General features: G+C 40.8%; 1 pseudogene; it reads left to right on the top strand.

The window, feature by feature from the left end:
• Positions 1–472: 472 nt before the first annotated feature.
• On the top strand, positions 473–24,075 carry LOC121842682 (annotated as a pseudogene).
• Positions 24,076–24,598: the final 523 nt, after the last annotated feature.

Genomic DNA, 24,598 nt, shown 5'->3' on the forward strand with positions numbered 1-24,598 from the left:
AGTGAGTACTGTCTTAAAAACAGGGACACAAACTATGCCGTTGTTGAACTAATGTGTGGTTTTAAAGTGGCATTCTACTGAAGTTCTACACTTGAATATGTTGTTCAGTACTGTATAAATTGTTAAAGGGTCAATCTGCCATTGGTTCATATATTTTAGGGACTTTTCAATTAGATGTATTGAATTCTCCATGTGGTCTATATTAAAGTTCCCCTCATCTAATATAACAGGCTTTTAAAATTCTATATTGGTGCATATTTTCTACTTAAAATAACAAAGGCCACCCATTTTGTGGAACGACCCTTTTACATTTGCATCACAAACAATATTTTAGGAAATCATGATGAAAGTGGCCATTTTAGACATATGCATGCCTCTTGTAAGACTCTATGATTGCAATAGATGGTCATAAGTTTACCATCTGTTTGATGTTCTCATTCACACAGGAGAGACACATGACTATCGTGGATCCTCTGGGAAGCCTCAACAACATCCTGATGCTGACGAGGAAGAGAAGAGTCTCTCCAGATCAGAACACCAGATGGTACAGCTTGGTCTGGTCTAGCATACAGCTTGGTCTGGTCTAGCATACAGCTTTCTCTATTGGGGTCTGGGCTGGGTTTCTGTAGAGCACTTCATGACAACAGTGACATCAGCATCCATAATGATGTGTGTCTGTGTCTCCCTCTTTATGGTTACCAGGACAACGCTAGCCCTTCCTCTCTCCCGGAGTCCCCGTGTCGTGCCTCTCCTGGTAGCACCTTACTGCTGGGTATGAAGAGGTTGTCTGTGCTGCTGGTGGACTGCAGGAAAACAATGGGGCTGAGTGGAACTGTGGGAGGAGGAGAAGAGAGGAAAGGATCAGATTTGACTCAAAGTAAGTGCTGTAGTTCAGTTTGAACAAATAAATAGATCTATTCATTGGTATCTGTTACCAGGACAACCAGCAGAGTTCTGTTAGTTGTCAGGAAGATAGACTGGTGGATATGGATGTTATGAATATCATAACACTGAAAAAGGATTCTGCCAATGAAAAGAGAGAAACCAATAGACCATATAAATCCTTGATGAAAGTTAGCTTTGGAGAGAAAGTTTCAAGATGATCCGATATAAGGTGCTTGTTTTACAAAAACTTTTCCTTAAAACATTATGGATGTTACATTGCCTGTCCCAGTCAAACCCCTATCTTTACTAGACTGTAGAACAGGCAAACTAAACTCAAGACACTGTTAATTAATTAACTAATACTGGAGGAAAGCTGTGATCAGGCTGCCTACTCAAGAGAAAGCTTCAAACTGTAACCAGTGCCTGCAACCTTGTTCAGGTTATCAATCAACCTACCAGGGTAATTACAAACAGTAGAGGAATTGAATCAACATATTTTGATCATATCTTTACTATTGCTGCAGAAATTTGTTTGAAAGCAGTCTTCAGATTCATCGGATGTTGTGATCACAATATAGTAGTCATATCTAGGAAAACGTTCCAAAAGGCCGGGCCTAATGTTCTATATAAGAGATCATACAATTGTTTGTGGTGATTCCTATGTTGTTGATGTTATTAGGTTCTTTTTTTTTCACAGTAAATAACTCACGAACACTAGAGAAGCTTTAACCAAGTTGAATTACTCCCAAATGTTCTGTACATCTGTAATTCAGACAACCCAACATTTGTTCCATCCAGATAAATATCCCACTTAAGACACTCCTCCTTCTCTCCAATCCTTACATCTTATGGTTCCACAGGAAGAGAGTAAAGAGGGTAACAGGATACCAGACCTTTATCTCCCTGATGAGAATCTGTCCTGACCTCAACCTCTCCTTCATCTAATCCACAGATGTTCATCTCCCCTGTTTCACACTTTGCTCTCCTCTCGTCCACCCAACACATTCCGAAGCCACCTGTCTTTCTTCAGAGAACCATTAACTTCTGACATAACACCCAGTCTCTTTCACTTCCTATCACTTCTTCAATGTCTCCATGTTCAAAGTTTAGCCGATTCCAACAATGGAAACAATATTTGTTGGTCCGTGGTGTGTAATGACGAGCAACCAGACGCTGCCCTTGACACGTTTATGAAATTGCTTATCCCAGTTACTAATAAGCATGCACCCATTAAGAAAATGACTGTAAAAACTGTTAAATCCACGTGGATTGATGAGGAATTTAAAAATGGTATGATGAAGAGGGAGGCAAAAGAGATGGCATATAGGTCTGGCTGAATAACTGATTGGCAAACCTATTGCAAATTGAGAAATCATGTGACTAAACTGAATAAAAAGAAGAAACTACACTATGAAACAAAGATAAATGACATGAAGAATGATTGTAAAAAGCTTTGGAACACCTTCAATGAAATTTTGGGCAAAAAAATCAACAATGACATGTCACTGGTGTCTGACAACGTGGATGGAAAATGATTGAGGATAATAGCAGCTGATATTGCCAGTTCTATTCGCATTATCTTCAATTTAAGCCCACTAGAAAGTGTGTTCCCTCAGGCTTGGAGGGAAGCTAAAGTCATTCCACTCCCCAAGAATAGTAAAGCTCTCTTTACTGGCTTAAATAGCCGACCAATCAGCCTGTTACTAACCCTTACATGAAAATGTAAACAATGGTGTTTGGCCAGATACAATGCTATTTTACAGTAAACAAATATAGACTTTCAGCTTATAGGGAAGTTCATTCAACTAGCACAGCACTTACAAATGACTGATTGGCTGAGAGAAATTGATGATAAAAATATTGTTGGGGCTGTTTTGTTTGACTCAGTGCGGCTTTTGACATTATCGATCATAGTCTGTTGCTGACAAAAACGTATGGCTTTACACCCCCTGCTATATTGTGGATAAAGAGTTTTTTAAAAATGTAACCTTTATTTAACTAGGCTAGTCAGTTAAGAACAAATTATTTTTTTCAATGACGGCCTAGGACTGCCTTGTTCAGGGGCAGAACGACAGAGTTTACCTTGTCAGCTCAGAGATTCGATCCAGCAATCTCTCGGTTACTGGCCTACCGCTCTAACCGCTAGGCTACCTGCCGCACCAGAGCTACCTGTCTAACAGAACACAATGTTCTTTAATGGAAGCCTGTACAACAAAATCAAGTTAGAATCAGGAATTCCCCAGGGCAGCTATTTGGCACCTCTTCTTCAATCCTTACAAACAACATGCCAATGACATTTGAGTTAAGCCAAATCAAATCAAAATCAAATCAAATCCAATTTTATTTGTCACATACACATGGTTAGCAGATGTTAATGCGAGTGTAGCGAAATGCTTGTGCTTCTAGTTCCGACAATGCAGTAAAAACGAACAAGTAATCTAACTAACAATTCCAAAAAACTACTGTCTTATACACAGTGTAAGGGGATAAAGAATATCTACATAAGGATATATGAATGAGTGATGGTACAGAGCAGCATAGGCAAGATACAGTAGATGATATTGAGTACAGTATATACATATGAGATGAGTATGTAAACAAAGTGGCATAGTTAAAGTGGCTAGTGATACATGTATTACATAAGGATGCAGTCGATGATATAGAGTACAGTATATACGTATGCATATGAGATGAATAGTGTAGGGTAAGTAACATTATATAAGGTAGCATTGTTTAAAGTGGCTAGTGATATATTTACACCATTTCCCATCAATTCCCATTATTAAAGTGGCTGGAGTTGAGTCAGTGTCATTGTCAGTGTGTTGGCAGCAGCCACTCAATGTTAGTGGTGGCTGTTTAACAGTCTGATGGCCTTGAGATAGAAGCTGTTTTTCAGTCTCTCGGTCCCAGCTTTGATGCACCTGTACTGACCTCGCCTTCTGGATGATAGCGGGGTGAACAGGCAGTGGCTCGGGTGGTTGATGTCCTTGATGATCTTTATGGCCTTCCTGTAGCATCAGGTGGTGTAGGTGTCCTGGAGGGCAGGTAGTTTGCCCCCGGTGATGCGTTGTGCAGACCTCACTACCCTCTGGAGAGCCTTACGGTTGAGGGCGGTGCAGTTGCCATACCAGGCGGTGATACAGCCCGCCAGGATGCTCTCGATTGTGCATCTGTAGAAGTTTGTGAGTGCTTTTGGTGACAAGCCAACTTTCTTCAGCCTCCTGAGGTTGAAGAGGCGCTGCTGCGCCTTCTTCACGATGCTGTCTGTGTGAGTGGACCAATTCAGTTTGTCTGTGATGTGTATGCCGAGGAACTTAAAACTTGCTACCCTCTCCACTACTGTTCCATCGATGTGGATAGGGGGTGTTCCCTCTGCTGTTTCCTGAAGTCCACAATCATCTCCTTAGTTTTGTTGACGTTGAGTGCGAGGTTATTTTCCTGACACCACACTCCGAGGGCCCTCACCTCCTCCCTGTAGGCCGTCTCGTCGTTGTTGGTAATCAAGCCTACCACTGTTGTGTCGTCCGCAAACTTGATGATTGAGTTGGAGGCGTGCATGGCCACGCAGTCGTGGGTGAACAGGGAGTACAGGAGAGGGCTCAGAACGCACCCTTGTGGGGCCCCAGTGTTGAGGATCAGCGGGGAGGAGATGTTGTTGCCTACCCTCACCACCTGGGGGCGGCCCGTCAGGAAGTCCAGTACCCAGTTGCACAGGGCGGGGTCGAGACCCAGGGTCTCGAGCTTGATGACGAGCTTGGAGGGTACTATGGTGTTGAATGCCGAGCTGTAGTCGATGAACAGCATTCTCACATAGGTATTCCTCTTGTCCAGATGGGTTAGGGCAGTGTGCAGTGTGGTTGAGATTGCATCGTCTGTGGACCTATTTGGGCGGTAAGCAAATTGGAGTGTGTCTAGGGTGTCAGGTAGGGTGGAGGTGATATGGTCCTTGACTAGTCTCTCAAATCACTTCATGATGACGGATGTGAGTGCTACGGGGCGGTAGTCGTTTAGCTCAGTTACCTTAGCTTTCTTGGGAACAGGAACAATGGTGGCCCTCTTGAAGCATGTGGGAACAGCAGACTGGTATAGGGATTGATTGAATATGTCCGTAAACACACCGGCCAGCTGGTCTGCGCATGCTCTGAGGGCGCGGCTGGGGATGCCGTCTGGGCCTGCAGCCTTGCGAGGGTTAACGCGTTTAAATGTCTTACTCACCTCGGCTGCAGTGAAGGAGAGACCGCATGTTTCGTTGCAGGCCGTGTCAGTGGCACTGTATTGTCCTCAAAGCGGGCAAAAAGTTATTTAGTCTGCCTGGGAGCAAGACATCCTGGTCCGTGACTGGGCTGGTTTTTCCTGTAGTCCGTGATTGACTGTAGACCCTGCCACATGCCTCTTGTGTCTGAGCCGTTGAATTGAGATTCTACTTTGTCTCTGTACTGGCGCTTAGCTTGTTTGATAGCCTTGCGGAGGGAATAGCTGCACTGTTTGTATTCGGTCATGTTACCAGACACCTTGCCCTGATTAAAAGCAGTGGTTCGCGCTTTCAGTTTCACACGAATGTTGCCATTAATCCACGGTTTCTGGTTAGGGAATGTTTTAATCGTTGCTATGGGAACGACATCTTCAACGCACGTTCTAATGAACTCGCACACCGAATCAGCGTATTCGTCAATAGTGTTATCTGACGCAATACGAAACATCTCCCAGTCCACGTGATGGAAGCAGTCTTGGAGTGTGGAGTCAGCTAGGTCGGACCAGCGTTGGACAGACCTCAGCGTGGGAGCCTCTTGTTTTAGTTTCTGTCTGTAGGCAGGGATCAACAAAATGGAGTCGTGGTCAGCTTTTCCGAAAGGGGGGCGGGGCAGGGCCTTATATGCGTTGCGGAAGTTAGAGTAACAATGATCCAAGGTCTTTCCACCCCTGGTTGCGCAATCGATATGCTGATAAAATTTAGGGAGTCTTGTTTTCAGATTAGCCTTGTTAAAATCCCCAGCTACAATGAATGCAGCCTCCTGATAAATCGTTTCCAGTTTGCAGAGAGTTAAATAAAGTTCGTTCAGAGCCATTGATGTGTCTGCTTGGGGGGGGATATATACGGCTGTGATTATAATCGAAGATAATTCTCTTGGTAGATAATGCGGTCTACATTTGATTGTGAGGAAATCTAAATCAGGTGAACAGAAGGATTTGAGTTCCTGTATGTTTCTTTCATCACACCATGTCACGTTGGCCATAAGGCATATGCCCCCGCCCCTCTTCTTACCAGAAAGATGTTTGTTTCTGTCGGCGCGATGCGTGGAGAAACCCGTTGGCTGCACCGCCTCGGATAGCGTCTCTCCAGTGAGCCATGTTTCCGTGAAGCAAAGAACGTTACAGTCTCTGATGTCCCTCTGGAATGCTACCCTTGCTCGGATTTCATCAACCTTGTTGTCAAGAGACTGGACATTGGCAAGAAGAATGCTAGGGAGTGGTGCTATGTATGCGGATGACTCAACACTGTACACGTCAGCTACTACAGCGACTGAAATGACTGCAACATTTAACATAGAGCTGCAGTTAGTTTCAGAATGGGTGGCAAGGAATAAGTTAGTCCTAAATATTTCTGATTACCTTAAGTTACATGGCCTACTATGCTAATTCTGTAGCGGTATTGTTAGAGTGGGGTAAATATGAAGATTTTGTTGGTGCGCCAGGCAGGTATTAACCCTAGTTATTAAAGTTAGTTATTACCTATTATAACATTATTATTATTATTATTAAATATGACCGAAAAAGAGTATAAAGGATGAGAGTAGAATAGATAGAGTAGGCTGTAACAGCTTGATGAACATTATAGAGTCTTAAAGGAGGACTGTAGCATCTAATGATGAAACATTATGGAGTCTTAAAGGAGGACTGTAGCATCATGAGGTAGTCATCGGGAATTCATTTCAATTAACATGTGTGCCTTTTTAGAAGTTAAGTTGTGGAATTTCTTTCCTTATAACCTGTTTGGGATAGGGGGCAGTATTTTCACGTCCGGATGAAAAGCGTTCCCAAAGTAAACTACCTGCTACCTGCCCAGAAGCTAGGATATGAATAAAATTGGTAGGTTTGGATAGAAAACACTCTAAAGTTTCTAAAACTGTTAAAATAATGTCTGTGAGTATAACATAACTTATTTGGCAGGTGAAACCCCGAGGACAAACCATCCAAGAGGAATTTTTTTGTTGTTGAGGTGACTCTGTTTTCAAATGTTTTTTTTGTGGAACTTTTCTGTGGCACTTGGTTGCAGTTCCTATTGCTTCCACTAGATGTCAACAGTCTTTAGAAATTGGTTGATGTTTTTCTTTAGAGAAATGAAGAAGTTCGGCTATTCAGAACGAGGGTCCAGCCTAGTGCTCTCTAATGTTTTGATGCGCGCTCCAGGTCACGCGCTTCACGTTGTTTTTATCCGGTATTAAACACAGTTTATCCCATCTTAAATTTTCTCGATTATTTACGTTTTAAAATACCTAAAGTTGGATTAGGAAAGTTGTTTCAAATGTTTGGACAGCATTTACAGGTAACGTATTAGATATTTTGTAGTCATGCTGGGCGAGTTGGAACCAGTGTTTTTTTTTAATCAAACGCGCCAAATAAATTGACATTTTGGAGATATAACGACGGAATTAATCGAACAAAAGGACCATTTGTGATGTTTATTGGACATATTGGAGTGCCAAAAGAAGAAGCTCTTCAAAGGTAAGGCACGAATTATATCGTTATTTCTGAGGTTTGTGTCGCACCTGGCGGGTTGAAATATGATTGTCGTGTGTTTGTTTGATGGGGTGCTGTCCTCAGATAATCGCATGGTTTGCTTTTGCCGTAAAGCCTTTTTGAAATCGGACCGGGTGGCTAGATTAACAAGAAGTTAAGCTTTGCACTTGTGAATGCATGAAAGTTAAATATTTCTAATAAAAAACAATATATTTTGCACTCTGCAATTTCACCGGATGTTGTCAATGTTCCGCTAGCAGGTTTTAATGTGTTTGAACCTTTTGGAACTACTCCTCCCAGATCCGGGAGAATTGTCATCAACTACACTAATTAGCATAAGCAATGGACAAATGTTTTAATAGAAAATATTCAATTCAGGTTGAAATCACAAGTTAATATACCATAACAGGTTTTAATGGTTTGAGCCAATCAGTTGTGTTGTGACAAGGTAGGGGGGTATACAGAAGATAGCCCTATTGGGTAAAAGACGAAGTCCATATTATGTCAAGAACAGCTCAAATAAGCAAAGAGAAGCAACAGTCCATCATTACTTTAAGGACCACCACAAGAATGGAAGACCCAGAGTTACTTCTGATGCATAAGTTCATTAGAGTTACCAGCCTTAGAAATTGCAGCCCAAATAAATGCTTCACAAAGTTCAAGCAACAGACGCATCTCAACATCATCGGTTCAGAGGAGACTGCGTGAATCAGGCCTTCATGGTCGAATTGCTGCAAGGAAACCACTACTAAAGGACACCAATAAGAAGAAGAGACTTGCTTGGGCGAAGAAACATTAGCAATGGACATTAGACCGGTGGATATCTGTCCTCTGATGAGTCCAAATTTGAGTATTTGGTTCCGAGCGTCTTGTCTTTGTGAGACGAGGACTAGATAAACAGATTATCTCCGCATGTGTGGTTCCCACCGTGAAGCATGGAGGAGGAGATGTGATATATATTTTATTTTAACACTTGTGGTTACTACATGATTCCATGTGTTTTTTAATAATTTTGATGTCTTCATTATTTTACTATGTAGAAAATAGTAAAAATAAAGAAAAACCCTTGAATGAGTAGGTGAGTCCAAACTTTTGACTGGTACTGTACATTCAATTCCCTGACAACAGCTCCAGTGGACATTCCTGCAGTCAGCATGCCAATTGCCCGCTCCCTCAGAGATCTGCGGCATTGTTGTGTGACCAAACTGCACATTTTCGAGTAGCCTTTTATTACCCCCAGCACAGGGTGCACCTGTGTAACAATCACGCTGTTCAATCAGCTTCTTGATATGCCACACCTGTCAGGTGGATGGATTATCTTGGCAAAGAATAAATGTTGACTAACAGGGATGTAAAAAATTCTGCAATCTTTTTTTTCAGCTCATGAAACATCCAACACTTTACATGTTGCGTTTATATTTTTGTTTATTGTAGTTACTATCAGTTTTAGGAACATTTACCCAAATATTTCACCTTATTTTTTACTTTACCCAAAATATGACATCAGCGATAATCAAAATGTTGAAAATCTGTGAATGTCTAAATAAGAAATTGGTCCATTTAAACAGCAATGTGTCGAACCCTTTCAACAACGGGGAGATGTTACTGATGTGCTTTGTATCTGCGACGTAAAAACAAGTTTTGGACTTCCACACAAAATTACTTCTTTAGTTATTTTATGTTTAAGGAAGTGTGTAGGTCACATTCTGTATCATACAGCTATGAATGTTATATATTTAGAACCACCTGTTCAATTGGAATCCAGCGACGTCTGTGTCTTCAGTGTCCTAGAACTGTCTAGGTTTTTGTGTTCTGACTTGTAAAACAGGATGAATAAAATAAGTAATGTAAACATAGCAGTAATTACCAGGAAGCTCTACATTTGTTTTAAAATCACACTAAGATTGTTAAAACTGGCCTCAGGTTATTGAGAGATCTGATTTAGGATTTACCCTCGTAGCAAGGTTGTTTTATCATGTGGTTTCATTCGGGTCTCTATTTAAAAATAACACTGTCTTTGGCAGGAGAAAGACCAGACTCAGAGGAACCAGAGCCAGGGACGTCCAAACCAGCAAGACGACACCAGTGCTCCCACTGTGGAAAGAGTTGTAACCAGAAAGCACAACTGAAAGCTCATGAGAGAATACACACAGGGGAGAAGCCTTACCACTGCTCCCAGTGTGGACAGTGTTTCAACCAGAAAGCACACCTGAAACAACATGAGAGAATACACACAGGGGAGAAGCCTTACCACTGCTCCCAGTGTGGAAAGTGTTTCAACCATTCAGGGAAGCTGAAACAACATGAGAGAATACACACAGGAGAGAAGCCTTACCACTGCTCCCAATGTGGAAAGTGTTTCAACCAGTTCGGGGGTGCTGAAACAACATGAGAGAATACACACAGGAGAGAAGCCTTACCACTGCTCCCAATGTGGAAATTGTTACGCCCGGTCAGGGATGCTGAAAGAACATGAGAGAATACACACAGGAGAGAAGCCTTACCACTGCTCCCAATGTGGAAAGTGTTTCGCCAGTTCGGGGGTGTTGAAACAACATGAGAGAATACACACAGGAGAGAAGCCTTACCACTGCTCCCAATGTGGAAAGTGTTTCACCCGGTGGGGGATGCTGAAACAACACGAGAGAATACACACAGGAGAGAAGCCTTACCACTGCTCCCAATGTGGAAAGTGTTTCAACCAGTCGGGGGAGCTGAAACAACATGAGAGAATTTACCACTGCTCCCAATGTGGAAAGTGTTTCAACCATTCAGGGTGCTGAAACAACATGAGAGAATACACACAGGAGAGAAGCCTTACCACTGCTCCCAATGTGGAAAGTGTTTCAACCATTCGGGGAGCTGAAACAACATGAGAGAATACACACAGGAGAGAAGCCTTACCACTGCTCCCAATGTGGAAAGTGTTTCAACCAGTCGGGGGAGCTGAAACTACATGAGAGAATACACACAGGAGAGAAGCCTTACCACTGCTCCCAATGTGGAAAGTGTTTCGTCCGTTCGGGGGAGCTGAAACTACATGAGAGAATACACACAGGAGAGAAGCCTTACCACTGCTCCCAATGTGGAAAGTGTTTCAACCAGTCGGGGGAGCTGAAACGACATGAGAGAATACACACAGGAGAGAAGCCTTACCACTGCTCCCAATGTGGAAAGTGTTTCACCCGTTCGGGGATGCTGAAACAACATGAGAGAATACACACAGGAGAGAAGCCTTACCACTCCTCCCAGGGTCCAAACCATTTGCCCATTTAGGAAGCCTGAAAGAACACATTAGACTGCACACAGAGGAGAAGGCTTAGAAAAGCTCAGACTGTGGGAAAACACATTACTCATAAGTCACTTAAACGTCATTAGAGAATCCAAAATTACTTCTCTTAGCGTGTATGTTGATATTTCACATCACATTGACTTAAAATTCATCAGAGAACATACACAGTGCTCCCGTTGTCTTATATTGTTGACTGACAATGTGTTTACCTGTCTTTACCAGATGAAATTAAATGGTACAGGGTATACTCAAACATATATTTGTTTGTTTTTATTAGAAAACATGAATTGAATATGGAGTCTGTCAGTTTGAATATAAAGAAGATCAGGTTCCTTCTTTTAAACTGTCCTTTTTTTAAACTCTTTGTGTGTTTATCTGGGTGTGTCATTCCTCCAGCACTACAGATAATCAAGTGATATTTGGATGTGATGCATTAGTTCCATTGTTGACATTTGCATTGTTGGCCCACTGATGATTTAATGAAATGAAAATGTTCAGACTCTGTAATGGAAAATGTTAATTGTTTGTGTGTCCACATAACTGAGTATGTGACTAACCTTGTGAAACTGTCCTATTATAAGCTCCTGTTCTTGGGAGTATCATCCTGTGTTGCAAACCAATTTGCACCTGTGTCCTTGTATGAATAAAGTCCCACCCAGGGAGGAAACTATAAAGATATGTGCTAATCACTCAATGCTTCAGGAATTCAGACTGTCTACACTGCGCTGTGTAACTCTGTTATTCTCTCTGAGCTCAGAAATAAAGAATCTTGGTTTGACTTGGACTCCAGCAGATCCTTATTTTATAATATCCACCACAACTCTCCCAAGGATTGCTGTTTATCATTGTCTCAAAGAAGAGTTCCTCGTTCCACTTTCCTGGGGGAATTTACAAGCCTCCCACTGATTGAATAAACATTGTTTCCACAGTAACATTTTGTAACAATTTTGTGTTTCACCCAAGTATATATTACCATTCAGCCTCCACATTGACTCTGTACTGGTACTCGTCCCCTGTTTACATCATTTCCTCCACATTGACTCACCAATGCTCTTACCCCCTGTTACAGCCTCCACATTGACTCTGAACTGGTACCCCCTGTAGCCAGCCTCCACATTTTTCTGTACTGGTACTCAAATCCTGCCATATCAGCTCCACATTGACTCTGTACTGGTACCCCCTGTATCAGCAGCTCCACATTGACTCTGTACTGGTACCCCCTGAAGAGCCTCCACATTGACTCTTACTGGTACCCCCTGTAGGATATACAGCCTTCACATGACTCTGTCACTGGTACCTCCTGTATACGGACCTCCACATTGACTCTGTACTGGTACCTCCTGTATATAACCTCCACATTGACTCACTGTACTGGTTAACATCACATATAGCCTCCATCATTGACTCTGTACTTGTACCCCCTGCATCTTAGCCTCCACATTGACTCTGTACTGGTACCCCCTGTATATAGCCTCCACATTGACTCTGTACTGTGAGTAGTTGACTAAAAGAGAGATCATGAAAAAATACAATAGTTGAACAGTTTTGAACAAATTATTTTATTCCAAAATGAAGGAGAAGAGAGAGAGATATTTCGTCATTTATTTTCCACTTTCAGTTTCACTTACTTAGCTAGCAAATGCAGCTATCTAGTTTAGTCTACTCAAACACTTGGCTCAAACAGAGGGATGCTATGTTAGCTAGCTGGCTATGACTATCCAACACAACACTGGAACTCTTCCAAGTCAAGGCAAGCTTTTGGTTTTACTAATTTATTGCCACTGGGACCCGCCAAGGTAAGTGCTAAACTGCTTACTGACTGTACACTGTAACGTTACTGCATGATTGTAGCAGGTTTACTAACGAGTTAGTTCTATTAGCTCTGTTGACTATGATGTTATTTTAGCTAATATGTTGACAACAATGTAAGCTGTGTGTAGCAGTTATGAAATGGTTTGGCTTGGAAAGGTTTTTTCTCCTGGTGACATACAGCTGATGTGTTGTGCATTGAAGTACAGAAACAAAGGGAGAAGGTGATAAGAGGAGAGCACATAGATGCAAGAAGGAATACAACGTGTCTGTAATGAAAGTGAACTGTGTTTATGCATGATCAGGGGTGTATTCATTCCGCCGATTCTGTTGACAAACGTTTCTTAAATGGAACAAAACGGGGATAAACATACCTGAATTTGTCCAGTAATATCTCTATTTCAGCTAGATGCAGGCAAGAGTGTGCAAGGCAGTATTGAATGTGTCACTGTCTGTCTATGTGTCACTGTCTGTCACCGCAAAATTTTCTCTCGACCTGTGTGAACCTACATTCTAAACTTTCATTCATAGGCTAGGTTGCTACCTCATGATGGGTATAGGGACAATTAGAGTATCATGTAGTAGCCTAAACCTATTGCTGTTACATTGAACAGGGTGAGTGAAATATGAATGACAGTCGTCCAATATGCTGTAATAGAATTAAGGCCATGCTCATGAAAAAACAAATCGTCCTGCCTCATCTTAAACGGCACAAACCACCACTGTTTGGGTGGTGGACCACTTTTGGTACACAAGGGAAACTGTTGAGCTGAAAAACACAGCAGCGTTGCAGTTCTTGACACAAACCGGTGCGCCTGGCACCTACTACCATACCCCGTGCAAAGTAACTTAAATATTTTGTCTTCCCCATTAACTCTCCAAATGGCACACATGCACAATCCATGTCTCATGTCTCAAGGCTTAAAAATCCTCATTTAACCTGTCTCCCCCCCTTCATCTACACGGATTGAAGTGGATTTAACTAGTGACATCAGTAAGGGATCATAGCTTTAGCCTGGATTCACCTGGTCAGTCTATGTCATGGAAGGAGCAGCTGTTCTTAATGTTTTGTCTACCCAGTGTAAAGCACTACAGATGATCAAATGCTATTTGCATGTGATGCATTTGTTCTATTGTTTACAGGATGATTTGTATCTTATAGAGCGTGGCTTTAAGGGAATAGTGTGGTCACATGTAGATAAAAACGAATGTGAAAAATTAACAGAGAAAATGTATATCAACACACTACCTATTCATATAAGTATTTATTAATCATCTACATATTCATATTGAGCTTCTACGTCTGTGTACAGGAACGTATTATTTGGAAGAGAAAATGTATCAGCTTATTGTTAAATAATTATGACGTTCTTTCCAATACAAAAAGTGTAGTAACTATTGTTTCCAAACTGCGTTACCCACTCCAGTCAGCAGATGGCGATGAGCGTCTTTCAGTTGACTCTTCTTTGCGTGACGTATAATGGACTGGACGGACGCTTCTTCAGGAACAACAAGGCGCCAACTCTTTCAACCACCTCGGTAGCTTGCTAGCCAACATAAAACTGAAAGATTGACGTTTTAGACCATGTTAATGTACATTATCTAATCTCAGTGTTTTAAACAAGTTTCGGTTGACGTATCAACTGGTTCAATTTGCAAACGTGTTAAAGATTGATACTGAGCCTAGCACTAGGCTAGACGCTAATGCTAGCTAGCTAGATAACATCCCTGACCATGAGCTCACTAAACTACTCCTCCCTTGCTAATGAAGAGGGGGTCTGCTGTTTGGAGAAAGAATCTTTCAGAATGAAAAAGGAGGAAGAGGAGGCTGTTATAGTGTGAAAGAAGAGAAAGAACCGTTTAGAGAGGAAGAGGATGCTATCTCAATAAAGATGCTATCTCAATAAAGGTATGAAGAGGAAGACGTTTTGGGAGTGAAAGAGGAAGAGACAGAATATCAGATTAACACCAGTGAGTACTGTCTTAAACAGGGACACAAACTATGCCGTTGTTGAACTAATGTGTGGTTTTAAAGTGGCATTCTACTGAAGTTCTACACTTGAATATGTTGTTCAGTACTGTAGGAATTGTTAAAGGGTCAATCTGCCATTGGTTCATATATTTTAGGGACTTTTCAATTAGATGTATTGAATTCTCCATGTGGTCTATATTAAAGTTCCCCTCATCTAATATAACAGGCTTTTAAAATTCTATATTGGTGCATATTTTCTACTTAAAATAACAAAGGCCACCCATTTTGTGGAACGACCCTTTTACATTTGCATCACAAACAATATTTTAGGAAATCATGATGAAAGTGGCCATTTTAGACATATGCATGCCTCTGGTAAGACTCTATGATTGCAATAGATGGTCATAAGTTTACCATCTGTTTGATGTTCTCATTCACACAGGAGAGAGACATGACTATCGTGGATCCTCTGGGGAGCCTCAACAACATCCTGATGCTGACGAGGCAGAGAAGAGTCTCTCCAGATCAGAACACCAGATGGTACAGCTTGGTCTGGTCTAGCATACAGCTTGGTCTGGTCTAGCATACAGCTTGCTCTCTCTGGGTCTGGGCTGGGTTTCTGTAAAGCACTTTATGACAACAGTGACATCAGCATCCATAATGATATGTGTCTGTGTCCCCTCTTTATGGTTACCAGGACAACGCTAGCCCTTCCTCCCTCCCGGAGTCCCTGTGTCGTGCCTCTCCCGGTAGCACCTTACTGCTGGGTATGAAGAGGTTGTCTGTGCTGCTGGAGGAATGCAGGAAAACAACGGGGCTGAGTGGAACTGTGGGAGGAGGAGAAGAGAGGAACGGATCAGATTTGACTCAAAGTAAGTCCTGGAGTTCAGTTTGAACAAATAAATAGATCTGTCCACTGGTATCTGTTACCAGGACAACCAGCAGAGTTCTGTTAGTTGACAGGAAGATAGACTGGTGGATATGGATGTTATGAATATCATAACACTGAAAAAGGATTCTGCCAATGAAAAGAGAGAAACCAATAGACCATATAAAACCTTGATGAAAGTTAGCTTTAGAGAGAAAGTTTCAAGATGATCCAATGTAAGGTGCTTGTTTTACAAAAACTTTTCCTTAAAACATTATGGATGTTACATTGCCTGTCCCAGTCAACCCCCCTATCTTTACAAGACTGTAGAACAGGCAAACTAAACTCAAGACACTGTTAATTAATTAACTAATACTGGAGGAAAACTGTGATCAGGCTGCCCACTCAAGCAAAAGCTTCAAACTGTAACCAGTGCCGGCAACCTTGTTCAGGTTATCAATCAACCTACCAGGGTAGTGACAAACAGTAGAGGAATGAAATCATCAACATGGTTTGATCATATCTTTACTAATGCTGCAGAAATGGGTTTTAAAGCAGTATCCAGATCCATCAGATGTAGTGATCACAATATAGTAGCCATGTCTAGGAAAACCACAGTTCCAAAGGCTGGGCCTAATATTGTGTATAAGAGGTCATACAATTTTTTGTAGTGATTCCTATGTTGTTGATGTAAATAATATTTGTTGGTCTGTGGTGTGTATTTGAGCAACCAGACGCTGCCCTTGACACATTTGAAACTGCTTATCCCAGTTACTAATAAGCAGCACCCATTAAGAAAATGACTGTAAAAACTGTTAAATCCACGTGGCTTGATGAGGAATTACAAAAAGGTATGATGAAGAGGGAGGCAAAAGAGATGGCATATAGGTCTGGCTGTATAACTGATTGGCAAAACTATTGCAAATTGAGAAATCATTTGACTAAACTGAATAAAAAGAAGTACACAATGAAACAAAGATAAAATACATGAAGAATGATTGTAAAAATCTTTGGAGCATCTTCAATGAAATTTTGCGCAAATAAAATCACCAATGACAAGTCACTGGTGTCTGACAACGTGGATGGAAAACACCTCTCTTATTTAACTAGGCAAGTCAGTTAAGAACAAATTATGTGTCTGACAACGTGGATGGAAAATTGAGGATAATAGCGGCCGATATTGCCATTCCTATTTGCCTTGTCTTTAATTTAAGCCTACTAGAAAGTGTGTGCCCTCATGCCTGGAGGGAAGCTAAAGTCATTCCACTACCCAAGAATAGTAAAGCTCCCTTTACTGGCTTAAATAGCTGACCAATCAGCCTGTTACCGAACCTTACATGCCTAGAGGGAAGCCAACCCTAAAAAAATGGTGTTTGTTACAATTAGCCTGTTACCAACCCTTACAATTTGGACCAGATACAATGCTATTTTACAGTAAACAAATATAGACTTTCAGCTTATAGGGAAGTTCATTCAACAAGCACAGCACTTACAAATGACTGATTGGCTGAGAGAAATTGATGATAAAAATATTGTTGGGGCTGTTTTGTTTGACTTCAGTGCGGCATTTGACATTATCGATCATAGTCTGTTGCTGACAAAAACGTATGGCTTTACACCCCCTGCTATATTGTGGATAAAGAGTTTTTCTTTTAAAATATAACCTTTATTTAACTAGGCAAGTCAGTTAAGAACAAATTATTTTTTTCAATGACGGCCTAGGACTGCCTTGTTCAGGGGCAGAACGACAGAGTTTTTTACCTTGTCAACTCGGGGATTCGATCCAGCAATCTTTCGGTTACTGGCCTACCGCTCTAACCACTGCCGCACCAGGCTACCTGCTAACAGAACCCCAGAGCTACAAAATCAAGTTTGAATCAGGAATTCCCCAGGGCAGCTGTTTGGCACCTACTTTTTTCAATCTTTACCAACAACATGCCAATGACATTTGAGTAAAGCCAGTGAGTCTATGTATGCGGATGACTCAACACTGTACATGTCAGCTACTACGTCGACTGAAATGACTGCAACACTTAACATAGAGCTGCAGTTAGTTTTAGAATGGGTGTCAAGGAATAAGTTAGTCCTAAATATTTCTGATTACCTTAAAACCTCTTGGTGTTAGGGGGCAGTATTTTCATATTTTGGGAAAAAAAAACTCCCCGTTTTAAACGGGATATTTTGTCAGGAAAAGATGCTAGAATATGCATATAATTGACAGCTTTGGATAGAAAACACTCTAACGTTTCCAAAACTGTAAAGATATTGTCTATTAGTATAACAGAATGATGTTGCATTAAAGCCTGAAAAAATCCAATCCGGAAGTGCCCCAGGTTTTGAAAGTAGCTGCGTTCCAATGACTTCTAATGGCTTTGAATGTACCTTCAAGGAGGACTTAGCATCATCAAAGGTAATCATCAAATTCATTTGTCACATTACACATGTGTGCCTTTGTTAATTAAGTTGTGGAATTTCATTCCTTATAACCTGTTTGGGATAGGGGGCACATTTTCAATCCGGATGAAAACAATTCCCAAAGTAAACTACCTGTCTTATGCCCAGAAGCTAAAGGAATATGTACATATAATTATGTATGGTTTGGTATAGAAAACACATAAAGATTAGATGATATCTAAAACTGTTAAAATAATGTCTGATAAGTATATAAACCATTTGGCATAGTGAAAGTGGCTAGTGACAAACCATCCAAGGAGGAATTTTTTGTTGTTGAGGTGACTCTGTTTTCAAATGGTTATGAGATGGCACTTGGTTGCAGTTCCTATTGCTTCCACTAGATGTCAGCAGTCTTTAGAAATTGGTTGATATTTTTCATTTAGAGAAATGAAAAGTGGCTATTCAGTGTCAACAGGGTCCAGCCTAGTGCTCACTCAATGTTTGGTGGCTGCTCCAGGTCATGGCCTTGAGATTGTTTTTATCCGGTATTCCCAGTTTATCCCATCTTAAATTTTCTGGATTACACTGTTTTAAAATACCTAAAGTTGGATTGAAAGTTGTTTTAAATGTTTGGACCATTTCCAGTAGCATCGGGTATTAGATATTTTGTAGTCATGCTGGGCAGGTAGTTTGAAACCCGGTATAAATCAAACGCGCCAAATAAATTGACATTTTGGAGATATAACTACGGAATTAATCGAACAAAAGACCATTTGTGATGTTTATTGGGACATATTAAAGTGCCATAGAAGAAGCTCTTCAAAGGTAAGCCAGAAATTGCTATCGATTATGCATCTGAGGTTTGTGAGTGCTTTGGGTTGAAATATGATTGTCTTCAGCCTTTGTTTGATGGGGTGCTGTCCTCAGATGCTGTCATGTTGCTTTTGACCAAAGCCATTTTTTGAAATCTGTGATGTGTGGCTAGATTAAAACAAGTTAACCTTTGCACTACTGTTCCATGAATGCATGAAAGTTAAATATTTCTAATAAATAAAAAAATACTTTGCACTCTGAATTTCACGATGTTGTCAAGGTTCTACAGCATTTGATGTAGTTTTAACCATTTCTGTTGAAGAATAGCTCCCGTATCCGGGGGCACATTGCGTAAGTGGTCACATGGTGGCTCCAGAGAGATTCTAGCGTAAAGTGCAGAGGTAGCCATTACTCCAATCGGTCCTAGAGAAAAAGGAATTGTCCCGAAATATATTATCAAATAGATATTAGAAAAACATCTTGAGGATTGATTCTGAAATCAACGAAATTTGCCATGTTTTTGTTAATTTTGGAGCTAATTTGGAATATTTTTTCAGTTTTGAAATTTTATGCGATTTACAGCCAAACGTGAAGAACAAACAGAGCTATTTGCCTACAAAAATAATATTTTGGGAAAAAATGAACTTTGGCTGTCTACCTGGGAGTCTTGAGTGAAAACATTTGAAGTTCATCAAAGGTAAACGATTTAATTTGATTGCTTTTCTGATTTCCGTGACAAGTTTGCCTGCTGCTAGCAAGGCATAATGCTATGCTAGGCTTTGATAAACTTACACAGATGCTTGTTTAGCGTTGGCTGTAAAGCATATTTTGAAAATCTGAGATGACAGTTTTGATTAACAAAAGGCTAAGCTGTGTTCCAATAGATTTCACTTGTGATTTTCATGAATAGGAAGATTTTCTAGGAAGATTTATGCCCGTTGCATTATGCTAATTAGTGTCAGATGATGATAACGGTCCCGTTCACGGGCTGGGTGTCACTACAGGTTAAGTTACATGGCCTACTATGCTAATTCTGTAGCGGTATTGTTAGAGGGGGCTAAAGAAATATTTTGTTGGTGCGCCAGGCAGGTATTAACCCTAGTTATTAAAGTTAGTTTTTACCTATTATAACATTATAATTTTTTTTATATTATTAAAACCGAAAGGATGAGAGTAGAATAGATAGAGTGCGCTTCCAGACACATTCTAAACATGATGGAGTCTTAAAGGAGGACTGTAGCATCTAATGATGAAACATTATGGAGTCTTAAAGGAGCCTTGTAGCATCTAATGATGAAACATTATGGAGTCTTAAAGGAGCCTTTTAGCATTTTGGAAACATTAGTGGAGTCTTAAAGGAGCCTTGTAGCATCTAATGATGAAACATTATGGAGTCTTAAGTTTTTGTATTTTGCAATTGTTAAATATTTGAATTTTTGAAAGTTGTATATTTCTAATTTTAAAAAAATATTTTGCACTCTGCAATAGCATAACAGGTTTTAATGTGTTTGAGCCAATCAGTTGTGTTGTGACAAGGTAGGGGTGGTATACAGAAGATAGCCCTATTGGGTAAAAGACGAAGTCCATATTATGTCAAGAACAGCTCAAATAAGCAAAGAGAAACAACAGTCCATCATTACTTTAAGGACCACCACAAGAATGGAAGATCCAGAGTTACTTCTGATGCAAAGTTCAGTAGAGTTACCAGCCTTAGAAATTGCAGCCCAAATAAATGCTTCACAAAGTTCAAGTAACAGACACATCTCAACATCATCGGTTCAGAGGAGACTGCGTGAATCAGGCCTTCATGGTCGAATTGCTGCAAGGAAACCACTACTAAAGGACACCAATAAGAAGAAGACTTGCTTGGGCCAAGAAACACGAGCAATGGACATTAGACCGGTGGATATCTGTCCTTGGGTCTGATGAGTCCAAATTTGAGATTTTTGGATCCGAGCGTCATGTCTTTGTGAGACGAGGAGTAGATGAACAGATTATCTCCGCATGTGTGGTTCCCACCGTGAAGCATGGAGGAGGAGATGTGATGGTGTGTGGGTGCTTTGCTGTTGACAATGTCATGAATAAATAAATCAAAGTCACACTTAACCAGCATGGCTTCCACAGCATTCTACAGCTATATGCCATCCCATCTGGTTTGGGCTTAGTCCCACTGTCATTTGTTTTTCAACAGGACAATGACCCAACACACCTCCAGGCTGTGTAAGAGCTATTTGATCAAGTAGGTGAGTGATGGAGTGCTGCATCAGATGACCTGGCCTACACAATCCCCAGACACAATCCCCACGGTTTTTTTTTATTTTATCTTTTTTTTTTTTGGTCCACATTTCCAGAGATGGAAGTAATTTTTACTGTACTTTTTGGTACCTTTGAATCTAATGTATTGTATCAAGGTGGTTTGGGATGAGTTGGATCGCAGAGGTGAAGGGAAAGCGGCCTACAAGTTCTCAGCATATGTGGGAACGCCTACAAGACTGTTGGAAAAGGATTCCAGGTGAAGCTGTTTGAGAGAAAGCAAGGGTGGCAACTTTTGAAGAATAAAATATATATTTTGATTTTACACTTGTGGTTACTACATGATTCCATGTGTTTTTTAATCATTTTGATGTCTTTATTATTCTACAATGTAGAAAATAGTAAAAATAAAGAAAAACCTTTTGAGTAGGTGAGTCCAACCTTTTGACTGGTACTGTACATTAAATTTCCTAACAGCTCCAGTGGACATTCCTGCAGTCAGCATGCCAATTGCCCGCTCCCTCAGAGACCTGTGGCATTGTGTGAACAAACTGCACATTTTCGAGTTGCATTTTATTATCCCCAGTACAAGGTGCACCTGTGTAATAACCAAGCTGTTCAATCAGCTTCTTGATATGCCACACTGTCAGGTGGATGGATTATCTTGGCAAAGAATAAATGTTGACTAACAGTGATGCTCATGAAACATCCAACACTTTACATGTTGCGTTTATATTTTTGTTTTTTGTTGTTACTATCAGTTTTAGGAACATTTACCCAAAATATGACATCAGCGATAATCAAAATGTTGAAAATCTGTGAATGTCTAAATAAGAAATTGGTCCATTTAAACAGCAATGTGTCGAACCCTTTCAACAACGGGGAGATGTTACTGATGTGCTTTGTATCTTCGACGTAAAAACAAGTTTTGGACTTCCACACAAAATTACTTCTTTAGTTATTTTATGTTTAAGGAAGTGTGTAGGTCACATTCTGTATCATACAGCTATGAATGTTATATATTTAGAACCACCTGTTCAATTGGAATCCAGCGACGTCTGTGTCTTCAGTGTCCTAGAACTGTCTAGGTTTTTGTGTTCTGACTTGTAAAACAGGATGAATAAAATAAGTAATGTAAACATAGCAGTAAATTACCAGGAAGCTCTACATTTGTTTTAAAATCACACTAAGATTGTTAAAACTGGCCTCAGGTTATTGAGAGATCTGATTTAGGATTTACCCTCGTAGCAAGGTTGTTTTATCATGTGGTTTCATTCGGGTCTCTATTTAAAAATAACACTGTCTTTGGCAGGAGAAAGGCCAGACTCGGAGGAACCAGAGCCAGGGACGTCCAAACTAGCAAGACGACACCAGTGCTCCCACTGTGGAAAGGGTTGTAACCGGTTATGGGACCTGAAACAACATGAGAAAATACACACAGGGGAGAAGCCTTACCACTGTTCCCAGTGTGGAAAGAGTTTTAACCAGAAAGCACACCTGAAAGCTCATGAGAGAATACACACAGGAGAGAAGCCTTACCACTGCTCCCAATGTGGAAAGTGTTTCAACCAGTCAGGGGGGGAGCTGAAACAACACGAGAGAATACACACAGGAGAGAAGCCTTACCACTGCTCCCAATGTGGAAAGTGTTTCAACCAGAGAGTAAACCTGAAACAACATGAGAGAATACACACAGGAGAGAAGCCTTACCACTGCTCCCAATGTGGAAAGTGTTTCAACCAGAGGGGAGCTGAAACAACATGAGAGAATACACACAGGAGAGAAGCCTTACCACTGCTCCCAATGTGGAAAGTGTTTCAACCAGTCGGGGGAGCTGAAACAACATGAGAGAATACACACAGGAGAGAAGCCTTACCACTGCTCCCAATGTGGAAAGTGTTTCAACCAGTCGGGGGAGCTGAAACAGCATGAGAGAATACACACAGGAGAGAAGCCTTACCACTGCTCCCAATGTGGAAAGTGTTTCAGCCAGTCGGGGGAGCTGAAACGACATGAGAGAATACACACAGGAGAGAAGCCTTACCACTGCTCCCAATGTGGAAAGTGTTTCAACCGGAAAGGAACCTGAAAAACATGAGAGAATACACACAGGAGAGAAGCCTTACCACTGCTCCCAATGTGGAAAGTGTTTCATCCGGTCAGGGGAGCTGAAACGACATGAGAGAATACACACAGGGCAGAAGCCTTACCACTCCTCCCAGGGTGCAAAGCTTTTGCCCATTTAGGAAGCCTGAAAGAACACATTAGACTGCACACAGAGGAGAAGGCTTAGAAAAGCTCAGACTGTGGGAAAACATATTACTCATAACAGTGATTTAAACATCATTAGAGAATCCACACAGGAGAGAGAAATTACTTCTCTTAGCGTGTATGTTGATATTTCACATCACATTGACTTAAAATTCATCAGAGAACATACACAGTGCTCCCGTTGTCTTATATTGTTGACTGACAATGTGTTTACCTGTCTTTACCAGATGAAATTAAATGGTACAGGGTATACTCAAACATATATTTGTTTGTTTTTATTAGAAAACATGAATTGAATATGGAGTCTGTCAGTTTGAATATAAAGAAGATCAGGTTCCTTCTTTTAAATTGTCCTTTTTTAAACTCTGTGTGTTTATCTGGGTGTGTCATTCCTCCAGCACTACAGATAATCAAGTGATATTTGGATGTGATGCATTTGTTCCATTGTTGACATCTGCATTGTAGCCCACTGATGATTTAATGAAATGAAAATGTTCAGACTCTGTAATGGAAAATGTTAATTGTTTGTGTGTCCACATAACTGAGTATGTGACTAACCTTGTGAAACTGTCCTATTATAATCTCCTGTTCTTGGGACTATCATTCTGTGTTGCAAACCAGCTGCACCTGCATCCTTGTATGAATAAAGTCCCTCCCAGGAACAGGAAACTATAAAGATATGTGCTAATCACTCAATGCTTCAGGAATTCAGACTGTCTACACTGCGCTGTGTAACTCTGTTATTCTCTCTGAGCTCAGAAATAAAGAATCTTGGTTTGACTTGGACTCCAGCAGATCCTTATTTTATAATATCCACCACAACTCTCCCACAGAATGCTGTGTATTATTGTCTCAATGAAGAGTTCCTCTTTCGACTTTCCTGGTGGCATTTACAAGCCTCCCACTGGTTGAATAAACGTTTTTACCCGAATGATGAGATTATTATTTTATTTGTCAAATGGCAACCAAGCATCGATCATCATGTCACCAGAATAAGAACCTCAAAATGTATTGGAAAGGAGCATCAAGCTCATCACATGCACTTTCACCACCTTTGAACTTCATAACTTATTTCATCTGTAGCCTAATAAACTACATGGTTTCTCAAGTCATAGTGGGAGGACCACACAACATATCATGTGACTCCAAGTTAACTAAGATGTGATTGTTATCATTAAGGAGTTTCCACAGCCATTTCTCACTTACACATTTTTACTGACACAAAAAGACAAACAAATTGTCAAACGGAGTAACAAATCGTCTGTCAGCATTTATAAAAGTGTACAGGCATATCCTGTTTCCG

The sequence above is a fragment of the Oncorhynchus tshawytscha genome, unplaced genomic scaffold (genome assembly GCF_018296145.1).
Source record: "Oncorhynchus tshawytscha isolate Ot180627B unplaced genomic scaffold, Otsh_v2.0 Un_contig_19055_pilon_pilon, whole genome shotgun sequence".
Classification (NCBI taxonomy): Eukaryota; Metazoa; Chordata; class Actinopteri; order Salmoniformes; family Salmonidae; genus Oncorhynchus; species Oncorhynchus tshawytscha.